General features: G+C 42.6%; 1 long non-coding RNA gene across 2 annotated transcripts in view; it reads left to right on the top strand.

Annotated features, from left to right (window-relative positions):
* Positions 1-59: 59 nt before the first annotated feature.
* Positions 60-6,634, top strand: part of LOC140632286 (uncharacterized) — a 36,746-nt gene continuing 30,171 nt past the window's right edge. For both annotated transcript variants that reach the window (XR_012029810.1, XR_012029809.1), the window contains exon 1: positions 60-1,008. This is a non-coding gene — a long non-coding RNA (uncharacterized lncRNA). The remainder of the gene's footprint in view (positions 1,009-6,634) is intronic.

The following is a 6,634-nucleotide window of genomic DNA, read 5'->3' as shown; positions in this document are numbered from 1 at the left end:
AAGATATACTTACTCTCTGACTAGCTATGTTTATTAGGACTCTTCTGTGGTCACTGACAGAAACTCAACTCAAACCGACCCAAGCAAAAAAGCAAAACCCAAAACCCAATCATCCCTTCACCTCCAGGCACAGCTAGATCCAGAGTCTCAAACAGACTCTCTCTCTACACCTCTCTGCTTTTCTTCGCTTTGGACTTCATTCTCAGGTAAGCTCTGCACTTGAGGTGAAAGGCCGGTCACCAGCACCTGGAGGCTAAATTTTGCCAGCTAAGCAAGCCCGGCAGGTACGAGCTCCTGGTGTCAAAATCTCTGCAAAGATCCGGTCTCATTGGCTCGGTTGAGGTCACGTGCCCATCACAGAGCGGGTTGTAACCAGGGGACTGCGCTCTCCTGATTGGCCAGATGCGGGTCACGTGCTCAGTCGTGGCACCGGGGCGGGAGGCCCGCCCCACCCAAATCACGTGGACGGGGAGTCGGGGAAAAGTGGTTCCTCGAAGGAAGACGGGGGGAGTACTGCTCGAAGAAAGGAGGATAGATCGTGGGCAGCCAGAAGCCACAGTGTCCGCTCTATACAAGCATTTGACAATGCGCGTGTGTGCGCGGGTGTCATTTCGTGAATTACAACAGTAACAACGAGAGCTACCGTCCATGGTTTACTACGCTCCCGCGCTGTTCTGATCGCTTTGCGTCTATTAGCTCATCTGATCCTTACACCAACCCTGTTATTAACTTCAACGGGTAGGAATTCAGGTCTAAGCGAATTAATTACCATGCTACGAGGTCTCACAGTAAGAAACGTTGGTCGGAAGCCTACCGGAGTATTTGGGGTTTTCTCTTCCCCTCCCCCGCTGGGGCGGATTCACACAGCAGAGGCTGAGCGCTGCAGGCGGCCGAGGCCTCCGCCAAGTAAACACTCAGGAGACAGAAAAGTAACGGGAGATCCCTGCCCGGAAGGATCCCAGTCTGGTGGGGGAGACAGACGTAAACACCGGATTACCGTGCAATATGGTAAGTGTTACAGCAGCGTTCTCCACAAAGAATTCTCCCTTTTGTTTCCTTCCACATAAAGGGGTTTAAAAAGTCTTGTTATACTTCGGTAGTGCTATGAAGAGAGGATCAAAGACTTTCAGTTAAAATAGAAATTATTTCTACCATGGACCTCATTGAGCATTATTAGATCCAGAAGAGAGTCATCAAACGGGGGTGGTCCTGTTCAAATTACACTTTGCAATTAGGAAAATGTACACACTGCTCCCCAGCTGCCCCAGCTTCCTCGGTGCCGTGGCTACCCTTTCACATTTTTCCCACCACGTCTAGTCTTCTGGTTAAGCTGTCCTGTGCCCCCTAGACCTAACCTAACAAAAACATGGAAATTAATCCAGTATATTTGAAAGTGTGGGAAAGGCAATTTGGAGTGGTACTTTTATATGCATGAAATGATGTTGAATTACTGTCTGCAAGTCGTTACCATTTTCAGTACTCGCGATTCTTTTAATGACGTATAAAATCTCACCTTGGTGTTAGCTTATCTTTAACACCTCCTCAATATGTGCTGATTCCCTTTTAACAGGGGGGGAGAGAGAGAGAGAGAGAGAGAGATGGAGAACTAGAGGGCCCAGGCCTCAATGTCAGAACTTTGAATAGGTAACTAACTAGACCTAGTGGGTATTCAGTGACACTATTTGGCTTTTCTTATGTTTACTTTTAGAGTTACCTTCTCTTTATGTCACAGTGTAAAGCTTCCCTTCAGAGAAACATATTTAATCTTTGAGTTGGTCAATTTAAAGTAAAATATTAAGTAAATGCTGGTAGAGCTGGGATGTGGACATAGCAGTGTTCCTGAGTGTGCACTCAGTTCAAATTTTGGAAACACTGCCCTCACCTTTTGGATCCCCTATTTTTGGCTTTTCATAGTTTTTTACCCCCAGGCAGGTTTCCCTTCCCATTCTGTGCCCCTCAGACATTTTGCGCAGAAACTGTCTTATAGTTCTCTCCAGAATTGCCTGCAGTGGTTTCTAGGTCTTTCTGGCTAGACTAGACTCTCTGTCCCCAGCTTCCAGCACCAGGTCTGGCTCAGAGAAGTCCCCAGGATTAGGTTGCTTGCTCCTGTGCTCTCATGTATGAAGATGGAGCTTTCAGGACTGTCTGTGCAGCATCTAGGCTCAACTACAGCATGCCAAGGCATCTCCACCCCTGGAAATCTCTGTAGCGTGGATCCGTTAGAGTCAGAGAGGAGGCGTGTGAAGGAATTTCAGCAAGGGCACACTGGATTCCTAACTGATGTGAATGGCAAGGGAACCATACAACCCAGGGTGTGTTCTTGGCAGGTGTTACTGACCCACTGCTGGAGGCGAGGGGCAGACTCTGATTCTGAAGGGGACACATTGCCCCCATAGGCTGAAAGAAAGCAGTTTGCAAGGGGGGGCCTGCTCTCTCTTCTCACTGTCTGTCACCGGAGCTGCTCGTTAACCTACCACTGGGCAGCTGTCTTTTCAGGCCACATAGACGGGACACAAGTTGATGTTGACATTTCCAGCTTTCAGTGATGAGCGCCAAGCACAGAGATGGGAGCCCTCATCCTGTTCATTGAGCTTATGTATGTGTGTGGGTAGGAAAGGACAGGGGATGGGGAGGTAGCATCTGAACACCCAACCTTGGCTTTGTTTGGGTCCTTAGTCCCGATTCTGAATATTTGAGAATTCAGGAGTTTCCTTCCCACCCCAACCCCACCCCAAACTTGTACCCTTTAGCTGAGAAATTACCAAGTGTTTCCTGAAGGTAATTAAATACAGGCAGAATTTAGTAGAAGTGCTCCCCACTACATGACTAGAAGACTGAAGAGTTTTAAAAAGCAGGAGGTTCTAGGAAATATTTGCTTTGATAAACAAGCCCTTTCTGCCCACACTTAGAGCACTATCATGGGGCTTATTTCTGAGAATCTCTACGGCTCATCCTCCATAGGGTGTCTGGTTTTGATTGATAATGAGCCTCGTGAGAAGAGTACACCTGGAAGGAGAGTCTCCTAATTGGCTTTGGCCTACTTGCCAGTGGCAGGAGTGATGAATCACTTGGCTTCTCAAACTTTACTAACTCAAGTTCCCACAAGGGCATGGCCCGAAGCCCCCCTGAAGCCCATGTTTCTTTGAAGTCTACAGTTTAATCTTAAAACTGCGGGCACATTTTATTTTTTTTTCACATTTTATATTCTGCATAACAAGTCTTTGTTTCAATATGAAAATGTGTAAAATAACTGATTAAATTGCTTAAATCTCTAATCCCCACTGTTTTTTTCCTATCACCAATTTTTGGGTAAACATGAAATTCCCAAAGCAGCTTCGAGTATCTTTGAATACAGAGTCAGCCCCACTGTGAAAGTAAGTCACTAGGTGATCCCAGCACTTTCCAAATGCCTTCCAGAGCTTCTATACATTTTCTTCCATGTGGAGGGTGCTCATGAGATGTGGGGAGGCTGGTGGTGAAAAGACTGTCCAGCTGGGGAGGGTCGATGTGCTCATCCCTAGGGGTTGGGACGGTTAGAGGGAAGGTTAGAATTAAGCAGGAGGATTGTTTCTTCACTTGGGTGTAAAACTTCTCTATGAAAATGTTTAAATTTTGCATTTTCATTTTGATGATTTTTTAAAAAGATTTATTTATTTATTCATGAGAGATACAGAGAGAGAGAGGCAGAGACACAGGCAGAGGGAGAAGCAGGCTCCATGAAGGGAGCCTGATGTGGGACTCAGTCCCAGGTCTCCGGGATCTCCTCTGAGCTGAAGGCAGACGACTAACTGCTGAGCCACCCAGGCGTACCTTGATGATTCTTTTTGTTTTTTTTTTTAAGGATGGATAGGCATATTCTAGATAACTGAATGTTGACCTTAACAACTGAATTCTGTTAGCAAATAAATTGGGGTCCCAGGCTAGTACTTTCAGTTCCATGGGCTAATGAGAAAAGAACCAAGTTTGACTTTATATATGTTATGGAATGAATGTTTGGTCTCCTCCCTACTCCGTTCATATGTGAAAATCTAATCCAATGTGATGGTATTTGGAGGTGGGGTCTTTGAGAGGTGATTAGGTCACGAGGGTAGGGCCCTCATGATTGAGAATAGTGCCCTTAAAAGCATAGGCCAGAGAACCAACTTGCTTTCTATCAAGTGAGGATACATAAGAAAGCACCAGAAGAAAGCTGTCACCAGAACTTGACCATGCTGGCACTTGACCTCAGACTTCCAGCCTCCAGAGCTGTGAGAAATATATTTCTGTTGTTTATAAGTCACCTAGTCTATGGTACTTTGTTAAAGCAGCCTGAACAAACAAAGATAATACCTAAGTGAAGTATTTGCACCAAAAGATGGCTAAATGCAGCATGAGGTACTGCTTCAACAAAGGTTTTCCTTGTATTTATATTAGAGAAAGAGGAATTGTCACAATGCACAGGATATATAGGCATATTGACTAAAAAAAAAAAAAAAAACAAAACAACAAACTTGTTCCAATGTGATTGTCTCCATCCTGTCACTGTGAGTGGAGATACAGTTTTGGCAAAGCAACATCAGCTCTTATATATATTTTACCTTTTAAAAAAAAAGCAATTCTTAATTCTCTTGTTAATGTTGTTAAGATAAACTCTATTAGGGGTTGCCTGGGTGGTTCAGTTGGTTGAGTGTCTGAATCTTGTTTTTGGCTCAGATCATGATCTCAGGGTCATGAGATCAAGCCCCACATGGGGTTCCATGCTCAGCAGAGTCTGTTTGAGGGTCTCTCCCTCTGCCCCAACCTCCACTTGTGCGCTCTCTCTCTCTCTAAAATAAATCTTAAAAAAAGAGATAATCTCTATTGGTTTTGTAGTTGTGAGTTTAACCTCTAAAAGTGTTCACTTTTTAATTCTCAAAGTTCTTTTTACAAAGAGAACATGTTTATGCCTGGTTTATGTTAGGTAATGTTATGATGAAAATCATTTCAGTCTAAACACTGGGTATCTATAAGACTTTTGTTATTTTTTAAATGAGTAGACACAGGGGGCATCTGGATGGCTCAGTTGGTTGAGCCTCTAATTCTTGATTTTGGGTTGGGTCATGATCTCAGGGTTGTGAGGTTGAGCCCCACATAGGTTGAGCTCCATGTCGACCATGGAGCTGAGATTCTCTTTCTCTTTCTCTTCCCCTCTGCTCTTCCCCACCACTTATGCACATGCACTCTCTCTAAAAAAAAAGGGGGGGGGGAGGAGGTACAAAATCAAACTTGAAAAAATCATTTTTTAAGGAATATTTTATGTATTTATTTGAGAGAGAGAACACACACAATAGAGAGAGTATGAGCATGAATTGGGGGGCAGGGCAGGGCAGAGTGAGAGGTAGAAGCAGGCTCCCCACTGAGCAGGGAGCCCAACATGGGGCTTGAACCCCAGGACCCTGGGATCATGACCTGAGCCGAAGGCAGACACTTAACTGACTGAGTTACTCAGGGGCCCCTGAAAAATAATTTTTAAACATAAGAAGGTCCACCTTAAAAATGTGGCCCATGCCCACTCTTGCCACTTTTATTTAACATAGTACTAGACATCTTAGGACAATTAGACAAGAAAAGAAAAAAAAAAAAAAAACAGCATCCAAATTGGAAAGGAGGAATAAAACTGTCACTATTTTCAGATGACATGATATTCTATATAGAAAACTCTAAAGATACCAGTAAAAAACTTAGAACTAATAAATGAATTCAACAAAGTTGCAGGATACAAAATGAATATATAAAATCTGTTGTGTTGCTATACACTAATAATGAACTGTGAGAAAGAAAAATTAAGAAAGTCCCCTTTACGGTGGTATCAAAAAGAATAAAGTACTTAGGAATATAACCAAGGAGATGAAAGACCTATACACTGAATACTATTAATATTGATGAAAAATTGAAGAAGATACAAATCATTGGAAAGATATACTCTGCTCATGGATTGGAAGAATTAATATTGTTAAAATGTCCATAGTAACCAAAATAATCTACAGACTCAGTGCACTCCCTATCAAAATTCTAATGGATGTTTTTCCCCACAGAACAAACAATCCTAAAATTTATATGGAACCACAAGAGATTCCAAATAGCCAAAGCAATCTTGACCAACAAAACAAAACAACAAAGTAGGACGTATCATGCTTCCTAATTTCAAACTCTATTACAAAGCTACTGTAATCAGAGCATATGGTATTGTATAAAAACAGACAATGGAACAAAATAGAGAGCCAAGAAATAAATCTACGTATACATGGTCAATTAATTTACAACAAAGGAGTAAAGAACATAGAATAGAGAAAATACAGTCTCTTCAATAGTGTTGGGAAAACTGGACAGCCACGTGCAAAGAAATAAAACTGGAGCACTATCTTACACCATACACAAAATTAACCCAAAATAGATTAAAGACTTGAATGTAAGGCCTGAAACTATAAAATTCCCAGAAGAAAAAATAGGTGGTAAGCTCCATGACATTAGTCTTGGCAATGAGTTTTTGAATTTGACACCAAGAGCAAAGGTGACAAAAGCAAAAATAAAGAAGTAGGACTACACTAAACTAAAAAGTTACACAGCAAAGGAAACCATCTGCAAAATGAAAAAACCTATCAAATAGAAAATATTT

Source organism: Canis lupus, chromosome 4 (assembly GCF_048164855.1).
Source record: "Canis lupus baileyi chromosome 4, mCanLup2.hap1, whole genome shotgun sequence".
NCBI classification, from domain to species: domain Eukaryota; kingdom Metazoa; phylum Chordata; class Mammalia; order Carnivora; family Canidae; genus Canis; species Canis lupus.
This window is presented reverse-complemented; position numbering and strand designations above follow the sequence as displayed.